Below are 13,547 nucleotides of genomic sequence, written 5' to 3' on the forward strand. Positions count from 1 at the left end.
TACCGGCCGTCTCTCTCTTTGCAGGTCCTCCTCCACTTTCTCTTCTAGGTGTGAGTCTTCTTTCTTGTCGTCCTCTAAGTGCAGGTCTGACAAGCGCCTTCTGGCAAAATGAAATGAACATTTGGGTGGCGGCTGCTGTGACTTTATTGCTATAGCAGACAAGCAAACAATGGCCGTGCCCTGCAGCTATTCCAGCAGTATATGAATTCATGGGATTGTTTCTCGATTGCTTGGTTACCTCTGCTCGGTACCTCCGAGTGAGCCTCCTCCACGACCTCTGGATCAAGTGATCCATAGTTTATGTTTCTTCTCTCATGAGTCTCCAGGGTCCAGAGGACTGACTCTGGAGGAGATGTGGTGGCTCATTACACCGAGCCCTAGGGTGGTCCGGTGCCAGGGAGGATGGTACAAGAGGGGCAACAAATTCTTGTAGAAAACTCCCCTAAGGCTACATGCGCATGCTGCAGCTTTTTCTGCACACAAACTGCAACCAAAACTGCAACCAACACTGCACCTTGTCAGAGAGAGCCTGGAAATGTGAAAAAAAAACCCGCTTGTAACGTAGGTGCGTTTTTTGGTGCATTTTTTGGGACAAAAATTCACCAAAAATGCACCAAAAAAGCACCAAATTGATAGCATGCTTTTTTGATGCGTTCTTTTGTGACAAATGTTGCCAAAAATGCTAGAAGAATGAACATGCTGCTTCTTTTTGTGTCACAAACATTTGACAAAAAATGCTGACAAAAACTGCAACATGCGCACAGCAAATCTGACTTCTCATAGACTTTGCTAGGAAGTCAGATGTCAGAAAGTTCTGACAACAAAACTGCACCAAAAAAAGTGACAAAAAAAGACAGCGTGCGCATGTAGCCTAATAATACCAACCGGAAGGCAGAAAGAGGCGGCACAGAAAGGGCAAAAAGAGGCGGCACAGAAAGGCAGAGAATCAGCACAGAAAGGGCAGAAAGAGGCGGCGCAGAAAGAGACGGCACAGAAAGGGCAAAAAGAGCAGGCACAGAAAGGGCAGAAAGAGGCGGCACAGAAAGGGCAGAAAGAGGCGGCACAGAAAGGCAGAGAACCAGCACAGAAAGGGCAGAAAGAGGCGGCGCAGAAAGAGACGGCACAGAAAGGGCAGAAAGAGGCGGCACAGAAACAGCAGAAAGAGGCGGCACAGAAAGGGAAGAAAGAGTCGGCACAGAAAGGGCAGAAAGAGCAGGCACAGAAAGGGCAGAAAGAGGCGGCGAAGAAAGGGCAGAAAAAGCAGGCACAGAGCAGAAAGAGCAGGCACAGAAAGGGCAGAAATAGCAGGCACAGAAAGGGCAGAAAGAGGCGGCGAAGAAAGGGCAGAAAAAGCAGGCACAGAGCAGAAAGAGCAGGCAAAGAAAGGGCAGAAAGAGGCGGCACAGAAAGGGCAGAAACAGCAGGCACAGAAAGAGCAGTCACAGAAAGGGCAGAAAGAGCCGACACAGAAAGGGCAGAAAAAGCTGGCACAAAAAGGGCAGAAAGAGCCAGTACAGAAAGGGCAGAAAGAGCCGGCACAGAAAGGGCAGAAAGAGGCAGCACAGAAAGAGCAGAAAGAGTCGGCACAGAAAGAGCAGAAAGAGCAGGCACAGAAAGGGAAAAAAGAGCAGGCACAGAAAGGGCAGAAATAGGTGGCACAGAAAGGGCAGAAAAAGCAGGCACAGAAAGGGCAGAAAGAGCAGGCACAGAAAGGGCAGAAAGAGCAGGCACAGAAAGGGCAGAAAGAGGCAGCACAGAAAGAGCAGAAAGAGTCGGCACAGAAAGAGCAGAAAGAGCAGGCACAGAAAGGGAAAAAAGAGCAGGCACAGAAAGGGCAGAAATAGGTGGCACAGAAAGGGCAGAAAAAGCAGGCACAGAAAGGGCAGAAAGAGCCGGCACAGACAGGGCAGAAAGAGCCGGTACAGAAGGGGCAGAAAGAGCCGCCACAGACAGGGCAGAAACAGCAGGTGCAGAAAAGAGACGGTACTGAAAGGGCAGAAAGAGCAGGCGCAGAAAGGGCAGAAAGAGCAGGCACAGAAAGGGCAGAAAGATCAGGCACAGAAAGAGCAGAAAGAGCAGGCACAGAAAGAGCAGTCACAGAAAGAGCAGGCACAGAAAGAGCAGTCACAGAAAGAGCAGGCACAGAAAGAGCAGAAAGAGCAGGCACAGAAAGGGCAGAAAGAGGTGGCACAAAAAGGGAAAAAAGAGCAGGCACAGAAAGGGCAGAAAGAGCCGGCACAGACAGGGCAGAAACAGCAGGCACAGAAAAGAGACAGTACTGAAAGGGCAGAAAGAGCAGGCACAGAAAGGGCAGAAAGAGCCGGCACAGACAGGGCAGAAAGAGGGGGCACAGAAAGGGCAGAAAGAGCCGCCACAGACAGGGCAGAAACAGCAGGCACAGAAAAGAGACAGTACTGAAAGGGCAGAAAGAGCAGGCACAGAAAGGGCAGAAAGAGCCGGCACAGACAGGGCAGAAAGAGCCGGTACAGAAGGGGCAGAAAGAGCAGGCACAGAAAGGGCAGAAAGAGCAGGCACAGAAAGGGCAGAAAGAGCAGGCACAGAAAGGGTAGAAAGAGCAGGCACAGAAAGGGCAGAAAGAGCAGGCACAGAAAGGGCAGAAAGAGCCGGTACAGAAGGGGCAGAAAGAGCAGGCACAGAAAGGGCAGAAAGAGCAGGCACAGAAAGGGCAGAAAGAGCAGGCACAGAAAGGGTAGAAAGAGCAGGCACAGAAAGGGCAGAAAGAGCAGGCACAGAAAGGGCAGAAAGAGCAGGCACAGAAAGGGCAGAAAGAGCAGGCACAGAAAGGGTAGAAAGAGCAGGCACAGAAAGGGCAGAAAGAGGTGGCACAAAAAGGGAAAAAAGAGCAGGCACAGAAAGGGCAGAAAGAGCCGGCACAGACAGGGCAGAAACAGCAGGCACAGAAAAGAGACAGTACTGAAAGGGCAGAAAGAGCAGGCACAGAAAGGGCAGAAAGAGCCGGCACAGACAGGGCAGAAAGAGGGGGCACAGAAAGGGCAGAAAGAGCCGCCACAGACAGGGCAGAAACAGCAGGCACAGAAAAGAGACAGTACTGAAAGGGCAGAAAGAGCAGGCACAGAAAGGGCAGAAAGAGCCGGCACAGACAGGGCAGAAAGAGCCGGTACAGAAGGGGCAGAAAGAGCAGGCACAGAAAGGGCAGAAAGAGCAGGCACAGAAAGGGCAGAAAGAGCAGGCACAGAAAGGGTAGAAAGAGCAGGCACAGAAAGGGCAGAAAGAGCAGGCACAGAAAGGGCAGAAAGAGCAGGCACAGAAAGGGTAGAAAGAGCAGGCACAGAAAGGGCAGAAAGAGCAGGCACAGAAAGGGCAGAAAGAGCAGGCACAGAAAGGGTAGAAAGAGCAGGCACAGAAAGGGCAGAAAGAGCAGGCACAGAAAGGGAAGAAAGAGCCGCCACAGACAGGGCAGAAAGAGCAGGCACAGAAAGGGTAGAAAGAGCAGGCACAGAAAGGGCAGAAAGAGCAGGCACAGAAAGGAAAGAAAGAGCCGGCACAGAAAGGGCAGAAAGAGCAGGCACAGAAAGGGCAGAAAGAGCCGGTACAGAAAGGAAAGAAAGAGCCGGCACAGAAAGGGCAGAAAGAGCAGGCACAGAAAGGGCAGAAAGAGCAGGCACAGAAAGGAAAGAAAGAGCCGGCACAGAAAGGGCAGAAAGAGCAGGCACAGAAAGGGCAGAAAGAGCAGGCACAGAAAGGAAAGAAAGAGCCGGCACAGAAAGGGCAGAAAGAGCAGGCACAGAAAGGGCAGAAAGAGAAGGCACAGAAAGGGTAGAAAGAGCAGGCACAGAAAGGAAAGAAAGAGCCGGCACAGAAAGGGCAGAAAGAGCAGGCACAGAAAGGGCAGAAAGAGAAGGCACAGAAAGGGTAGAAAGAGCAGGCACAGAAAGGGCAGAAAGAGCAGGCACAGAAAGGGCAGAAAGAGCAGGCACAGAAAGGGCAGAAAGAGCAGGCACAGAAAGAGCAGAAAGAGCAGGCACAGAAAGGGCAGAAAGAGCAGGCACAGAAAGGGAAGAAAGAGCAGGCACAGAAAGGGAAGAAAGAGCAGGCACAGAAAGGGTAGAAAGAGCAGGCACAGAAAGGGCAGAAAGAGCAGGCACAGAAAGGGAAGAAAGAGCAGGCACAGAAAGGGCAGAAAGAGCCGGCACAGAAAGGGCAGAAAGAGCAGGCACAGAAAGGGCAGAAAGAGCAGGCACAGAAAGGGAAGAAAGAGCCGGCACAGACAGGGCAGAAAGAGCCGGCACAGACAGGGCAGAAAGAGCCGGTACAGAAGGGGCAGAAAGAGCCACCACAGACAGGGCAGAAAGAGCAGGCACAGAAAGGGCAGAAAGAGAAGGCACAGAAAGACAGCAAAGCAACACCGGAGAGCGGATCTAGGAACTCAGCAAAACTCAATGTGGTTATGGGCGTAAACGCCGGCATTAAAGTGGGCAAACTGCCAGAGGGAACCACAAAACCACAGCACGTAACCATTACTAACCCAAGGTCAAACAGACTGATATGTACTTCATGTTACATAGGACTGCAGGTGACATCTACTACACTATATGTACTCAGAGATATCACTGTGTTATCTGTGGTGTTACATAGGACTGCAGGTGACATCTACTACATTATATGTACTCAGAGATATCACTGTGTTATCTGTGGTGTTACATAGGACTGCAGGTGACATCTACTACATTATCTGTACTCAGAGATATCACTGTGTTATCTGTGGTGTTACATAGGACTGCAGGTGACATCTACTACATTATCTGTACTCAGAGATATCACTGTGTTATCTGTGGTGTTACATAGGACTGCAGGTGACATCTACTACATTATCTGTACTCAGAGATATCACTGTGTTATCTGTGGTGTTACATAGGACTGCAGGTGACATCTACTACATTATCTGTACTCAGAGATATCACTGTGTTATCTGTGGTGTTACATAGGACTGCAGGTGACATCTACTACATTATCTGTACTCAGAGATATCACTGTGTTATCTGTGGTGTTACATAGGACTGCAGGTGACATCTGCTACATTATCTGTACTCAGAGAGATATCACTGTGTTATCTGTGGTGTTACATAGGACTGCAGGTGACATCTGCTACATTATCTGTACTCAGAGATATCACTGTGTTATCTGTGGTGTTACATAGGACTGCAGGTGACATCTACTACATTATCTGTACTCAGAGATATCACTGTGTTATCTGTGGTGTTACATAGGACTGCAGGTGACATCTACTACATTATCTGTACTCAGAGAGATATCACTGTGTTATCTGTGGTGTTACATAGGACTGCAGGTGACATCTACTACATTATATGTACTCAGAGATATCACTGTGTTATCTGTGGTGTTACATAGGACTGCAGGTGACATCTACTACACTATATGTACTCAGAGATATCACTGTGTTATCTGTGGTGTTACATAGGACTGCAGGTGACATCTACTACATTATCTGTACTCAGAGAGATATCACTGTGTTATCTGTGGTGTTACATAGGACTGCAGGTGACATCTACTGCATTATCTGTACTCAGAGATATCACTGTGTATCTGTGGTGTTACATAGGACTGCAGGAGACATCTACTACATTATCTGTACTCAGAGATATCACTGTGTTATCTGTGGTGTTACATAGGACTGCAGGTGACATCTACTACATTATCTGTACTCAGAGATATCCCTGTGTTATCTGTGGTGTTACATAGGACTGCAGGTGACATCTACTACATTATCTGTACTCAGAGAGACATCACTGTGTTATCTGTGGTGTTACATAGGACTGCAGGTGACATCTACTACATTATATGTACTCAGAGATATCACTGTGTTATCTGTGGTGTTACATAGGACTGCAGGTGACATCTACTACATTATCTGTACTCAGTTATCACTGTGTTATCTGTGGGGTTACATAGGACTGCAGGTGACATCTACTACATTATCTGTACTCAGAGATATCACTGTGTGATCTGTGGTGTTACATAGGACTGCAGGTGACATCTACTACATTATCTGTACTCAGAGAGATATCACTGTGTTATCTGTGGTGTTACATAGGACTGCAGGTGACATCTACTACATTATCTGTACTCAGAGATATCACTGTGTTATCTGTGGTGTTACATAGGACTGCAGGTGACATCTACTACATTATCTGTACTCAGAGATATCACTGTGTTATCTGTGGTGTTACATAGGACTGCAGGTGACATCTACTACATTATCTGTACTCAGAGATATCACTGTGTTATCTGCGGTGTTACATAGGACTGCAGGTGACATCTACTACATTATCTGTACTCAGAGATATCACTGTGTTATCTGTGGTGTTACATAGGACTGCAGGTGACCTCTACTACATTATCTGTACTCAGAGATATCACTGTGTTATCTGCGGTGTTACATAGGACTGCAGATGACATCTGCTGCATTATCTGTACTCAGAGATATCACTGTGTTATCTGTGGTGTTACATAGGACTGCAGGTGACATCTACTACATTATCTGTACTCAGAGAGATATCACTGTGTTATCTGTGGTGTTACATAGGACTGCAGGTGACATCTACTACATTATCTGTACTCAGAGAGATATCACTGTGTTATCTGTGGTGTTACATAGGACTGCAGGTGACATCTACTACATTATCTGTACTCAGAGATATCACTGTGTTATCTGTGGTGTTACATAGGACTGCAGGTGACATCTACTACATTATCTGTACTCAGAGATATCACTGTGTTATCTGTGGTGTTACATAGGACTGCAGGTGACATCTACTACATTATCTGTACTCAGAGATATCACTGTGTTATCTGTGGTGTTACATAGGACTGCAGGTGACATCTACTACATTATCTGTACTCAGAGATATCACTGTGTGATCTGTGGTGTTACATAGGACTGCAGGAGACATCTACTACATTATCTGCACTCAGAGATATCACTGTGTTATCTGTGGTGTTACATAGGACTGCAGGTGACATCTACTACATTATATGTACTCAGAGATATCACTGTGTTATCTGTGGTGTTACATAGGACTGCAGGTGACATCTACTACATTATCTGTACTCAGAGATATCACTGTGTTATCTGTGGTGTTACATAGGACTGCAGGTGACATCTACTACATTATCTGTACTCAGAGATATCACTGTGTTATCTGTGGTGTTACATAGGACTGCAGGTGACATCTACTATATTATCTGTACTCAGAGAGATATCACTGTGTTATCTGTGGTGTTACATAGGACTGCAGGTGACATCTACTACATTATCTGTACTCAGAGATACCACTGTGTTATCTGTGGTGTTACATAGGACTGCAGGTGACATCTACTATATTATCTGTACTCAGAGAGATATCACTGTGTTATCTGTGGTGTTACATAGGACTGCAGGTGACCTCTACTACATTATCTGTACTCAGAGAGACATCACTGTGTTATCTGTGGTGTTACATAGGACTGCAGGTGACATCTACTACATTATCTGTACTCAGAGAGATATCACAGTGTTATCTGTGGTGTTACATAGGACTGCAGGTGACATCTACTACATTATCTGTACTCAGAGATATCACTGTGTTATCTGTGGTGTTACATAGGACTGCAGGTGACATCTACTACATTATCTGTACTCAGAGATATCACTGTGTTATCTGTGGTGTTACATAGGACTGCAGGTGACATCTACTACATTATCTGTACTCAGAGAGACATCACTGTGTTATCTGTGGTGTTACATAGGACTGCAGGTGACATCTACTACATTATCTGTACTCAGAGAGATATCACAGTGTTATCTGTGGTGTTACATAGGACTGCAGGTGACATCTACTACATTATCTGTACTCAGAGAGATATCACTGTGTTATCTGTGGTGTTACATAGGACTGCAGGTGACATCTACTACATTATCTGTACTCAGAGATATCACTGTGTGATCTGTGGTGTTACATAGGACTGCAGGTGACATCTACTACATTATCTGTACTCAGAGAGATATCACTGTGTTATCTGTGGTGTTACATAGGACTGCAGGTGACATCTACTACATTATCTGTACTCAGAGATATCACTGTGTTATCTGTGGTGTTACATAGGACTGCAGGAGACATCTACTACATTATCTGTACTCAGAGATATCACTGTGTTATCTGTGGTGTTACATAGGACTGCAGGTGACATCTACTACATTATCTGTACTCAGAGAGATATCACAGTGTTATCTGTGGTGTTACATAGGACTGCAGGTGACATCTACTACATTATCTGTACTCAGAGAGATATCACTGTGTTATCTGTGGTGTTACATAGGACTGCAGGTGACATCTACTACATTATCTGTACTCAGAGATATCACTGTGTTATCTGTGGTGTTACATAGGACTGCAGGTGACATCTACTACATTATCTGCACTCAGAGATATCACTGTGTTATCTGTGGTGTTACATAGGACTGCAGGTGACATCTACTACATTATCTGTACTCAGAGATATCACTGTGTTATCTGTGGTGTTACATAGGACTGCAGGTGACATCTACTACATTATCTGTACTCAGAGATATCACTGTGTTATCTGTGGTGTTACATAGGACTGCAGGTGACATCTACTACATTATCTGTACTCAGAGATATCACTGTGTTATCTGTGGTGTTACATAGGACTGCAGGTGACATCTACTACATTAGCTGTACTCAGGGATATCACTGTGTTATCTGTGGTGTTACATAGGACTGCAGGTGACATCTACTACATTATCTGCACTCAGAGATATCACTGTGCTATCTGTGGTGTTACATAGGACTGCAGGAGACATCTACTACATTATCTGTACTCAGAGATATCACTGTGTTATCTGTGGTGTTACATAGGACTGCAGGTGACATCTACTACAGTATCTGTACTCAGAGATATCACTGTGTTATCTGTGGTGTTACATAGGACTGCAGGAGACATCTACTACATTATCTGTACTCAGAGATATCACTGTGTTATCTGCGGTGTTACATAGGACTGCAGGTGACATCTACTGCATTATCTGTACTCAGAGATATCACTGTTATCTGTGGTGTTACATAGGACTGCAGGTGACATCTACTACATTATCTGTACTCAGATATCACTGTGTTATCTGTGGTGTTACATAGGACTGCAGGTGACATCTACTACATTATCTGTACTCAGAGAGATATCACTGTGTTATCTGTGGTGTTACATAGGACTGCAGGTGATATCTACTACATTATCTGTACTCAGAGATATCACTGTGTTATCTGTGGTGTTACATAGGACTGCAGGTGACCTCTACTACATTATCTGTACTCAGAGATATCACTGTGTTATCTGTGGTGTTACATAGGACTGCAGGTGACATCTACTACATTATCTGTACTCAGAGATATCACTGTGTTATCTGTGGTGTTACATAGGACTGCAGGAGACATCTACTACATTATCTGTACTCAGAGATATCACTGTGTTATCTGTGGTGTTACATAGGACTGCAGGTGACATCTACTACATTATCTGTACTCAGACATATCACTGTGTTATCTGTGGTGTTACATAGGACTGCAGGTGACATCTACTACATTATCTGTACTCAGAGAGACATCACTGTGTTATCTGTGGTGTTACATAGGACTGCAGGTGACATCTACTACATTATATGTACTCAGAGATATCACTGTGTTATCTGTGGTGTTACATAGGACTGCAGGTGACATCTACTACATTATCTGTACTCAGTTATCACTGTGTTATCTGTGGGGTTACATAGGACTGCAGGTGACATCTACTACATTATCTGTACTCAGAGATATCACTGTGTGATCTGTGGTGTTACATAGGACTGCAGGTGACATCTACTACATTATCTGTACTCAGAGAGATATCACTGTGTTATCTGTGGTGTTACATAGGACTGCAGGTGACATCTACTACATTATCTGTACTCAGAGAGATATCACTGTGTTATCTGTGGTGTTACATAGGACTGCAGGTGACATCTACTACATTATCTGTACTCAGAGATATCACTGTGTTATCTGTGGTGTTACATAGGACTGCAGGTGACATCTACTACATTATCTGTACTCAGAGATATCACTGTGTTATCTGTGGTGTTACATAGGACTGCAGGTGACCTCTACTACATTATCTGTACTCAGAGATATCACTGTGTTATCTGCGGTGTTACATAGGACTGCAGATGACATCTGCTGCATTATCTGTACTCAGAGATATCACTGTGTTATCTGTGGTGTTACATAGGACTGCAGGTGACATCTACTACATTATCTGTACTCAGAGAGATATCACTGTGTTATCTGTGGTGTTACATAGGACTGCAGGTGACATCTACTACATTATCTGTACTCAGAGAGATATCACTGTGTTATCTGTGGTGTTACATAGGACTGCAGGTGACATCTACTACATTATCTGTACTCAGAGATATCACTGTGTTATCTGTGGTGTTACATAGGACTGCAGGTGACATCTACTACATTATCTGTACTCAGAGATATCACTGTGTTATCTGTGGTGTTACATAGGACTGCAGGTGACATCTACTACATTATCTGTACTCAGAGATATCACTGTGTTATCTGTGGTGTTACATAGGACTGCAGGTGACATCTACTACATTATCTGTACTCAGAGATATCACTGTGTGATCTGTGGTGTTACATAGGACTGCAGGAGACATCTACTACATTATCTGCACTCAGAGATATCACTGTGTTATCTGTGGTGTTACATAGGACTGCAGGTGACATCTACTACATTATATGTACTCAGAGATATCACTGTGTTATCTGTGGTGTTACATAGGACTGCAGGTGACATCTACTACATTATCTGTACTCAGAGATATCACTGTGTTATCTGTGGTGTTACATAGGACTGCAGGTGACATCTACTACATTATCTGTACTCAGAGATATCACTGTGTTATCTGTGGTGTTACATAGGACTGCAGGTGACATCTACTACATTATCTGTACTCAGAGATATCACTGTGTTATCTGTGGTGTTACATAGGACTGCAGGTGACATCTACTACATTATCTGTACTCAGAGATATCACTGTGTTATCTGTGGTGTTACATAGGACTGCAGGTGACATCTACTACATTATCTGTACTCAGAGAGACATCACTGTGTTATCTGTGGTGTTACATAGGACTGCAGGTGACATCTACTACATTATCTGTACTCAGAGAGATATCACTGTGTTATCTGTGGTGTTACATAGGACTGCAGGTGACATCTACTACATTATCTGTACTCAGAGATATCACTGTGTTATCTGTGGTGTTACATAGGACTGCAGGTGACATCTACTACATTATCTGTACTCAGAGATATCACTGTGTTATCTGTGGTGTTACATAGGACTGCAGGTGACATCTACTACATTATCTGTACTCAGAGATATCACTGTGTTATCTGTGGTGTTACATAGGACTGCAGGTGACATCTACTACATTATCTGTACTCAGAGATATCACTGTGTGATCTGTGGTGTTACATAGGACTGCAGGAGACATCTACTACATTATCTGCACTCAGAGATATCACTGTGTTATCTGTGGTGTTACATAGGACTGCAGGTGACATCTACTACATTATATGTACTCAGAGATATCACTGTGTTATCTGTGGTGTTACATAGGACTGCAGGTGACATCTACTACATTATCTGTACTCAGAGATATCACTGTGTTATCTGTGGTGTTACATAGGACTGCAGGTGACATCTACTACATTATCTGTACTCAGAGATATCACTGTGTTATCTGTGGTGTTACATAGGACTGCAGGTGACATCTACTACATTATCTGTACTCAGAGATATCACTGTGTTATCTGTGGTGTTACATAGGACTGCAGGTGACATCTACTACATTATCTGTACTCAGAGATATCACTGTGTTATCTGTGGTGTTACATAGGACTGCAGGTGACATCTACTACATTATCTGTACTCAGAGAGACATCACTGTGTTATCTGTGGTGTTACATAGGACTGCAGGTGACATCTACTACATTATCTGTACTCAGAGAGATATCACAGTGTTATCTGTGGTGTTACATAGGACTGCAGGTGACATCTACTACATTATCTGTACTCAGAGATATCACTGTGTTATCTGTGGTGTTACATAGGACTGCAGGTGACATCTACTACATTATCTGTACTCAGAGATATCACTGTGTTATCTGTGGTGTTACATAGGACTGCAGGTGACATCTACTACATTATCTGTACTCAGAGAGACATCACTGTGTTATCTGTGGTGTTACATAGGACTGCAGGTGACATCTACTACATTATCTGTACTCAGAGAGATATCACAGTGTTATCTGTGGTGTTACATAGGACTGCAGGTGACATCTACTACATTATCTGTACTCAGAGAGATATCACTGTGTTATCTGTGGTGTTACATAGGACTGCAGGTGACATCTACTACATTATCTGTACTCAGAGATATCACTGTGTGATCTGTGGTGTTACATAGGACTGCAGGTGACATCTACTACATTATCTGTACTCAGAGAGATATCACTGTGTTATCTGTGGTGTTACATAGGACTGCAGGTGACATCCACTACATTATCTGTACTCAGAGATATCACTGTGTTATCTGTGATGTTACATAGGACTGCAGGTGACATCTACTACATTACCTGTACTCAGAGATATCACTGTGTTATCTGTGGTGTTACATAGGACTGCAGGTGACATCTACTACATTATCTGTACTCAGAGATATCACTGTGTTATCTGTGGTGTTACATAGGACTGCAGGTGACATCTACTACATTATCTGTACTCAGAGAGACATCACTGTGTTATCTGTGGTGTTACATAGGACTGCAGGTGACATCTACTACATTATCTGTACTCAGAGAGATATCACAGTGTTATCTGTGGTGTTACATAGGACTGCAGGTGACATCTACTACATTATCTGTACTCAGAGATATCACTGTGTTATCTGTGGTGTTACATAGGACTGCAGGTGACATCTACTACATTATCTGTACTCAGAGATATCACTGTGTTATCTGTGGTGTTACATAGGACTGCAGGTGACATCTACCACATTATCTGTACTCAGAGAGACATCACTGTGTTATCTGTGGTGTTACATAGGACTGCAGGTGACATCTACTACATTATCTGTACTCAGAGAGATATCACAGTGTTATCTGTGGTGTTACATAGGACTGCAGGTGACATCTACTACATTATCTGTACTCAGAGAGATATCACTGTGTTATCTGTGGTGTTACATAGGACTGCAGGTGACATCTACTACATTATCTGTACTCAGAGATATCACTGTGTGATCTGTGGTGTTACATAGGACTGCAGGTGACATCTACTACATTATCTGTACTCAGAGAGATATCACTGTGTTATCTGTGGTGTTACATAGGACTGCAGGTGACATCCACTACATTATCTGTACTCAGAGATATCA

This window comes from Anomaloglossus baeobatrachus, chromosome 7 (assembly GCF_048569485.1).
Source record: "Anomaloglossus baeobatrachus isolate aAnoBae1 chromosome 7, aAnoBae1.hap1, whole genome shotgun sequence".
Lineage (NCBI taxonomy): Eukaryota > Metazoa > Chordata > Amphibia > Anura > Aromobatidae > Anomaloglossus > Anomaloglossus baeobatrachus.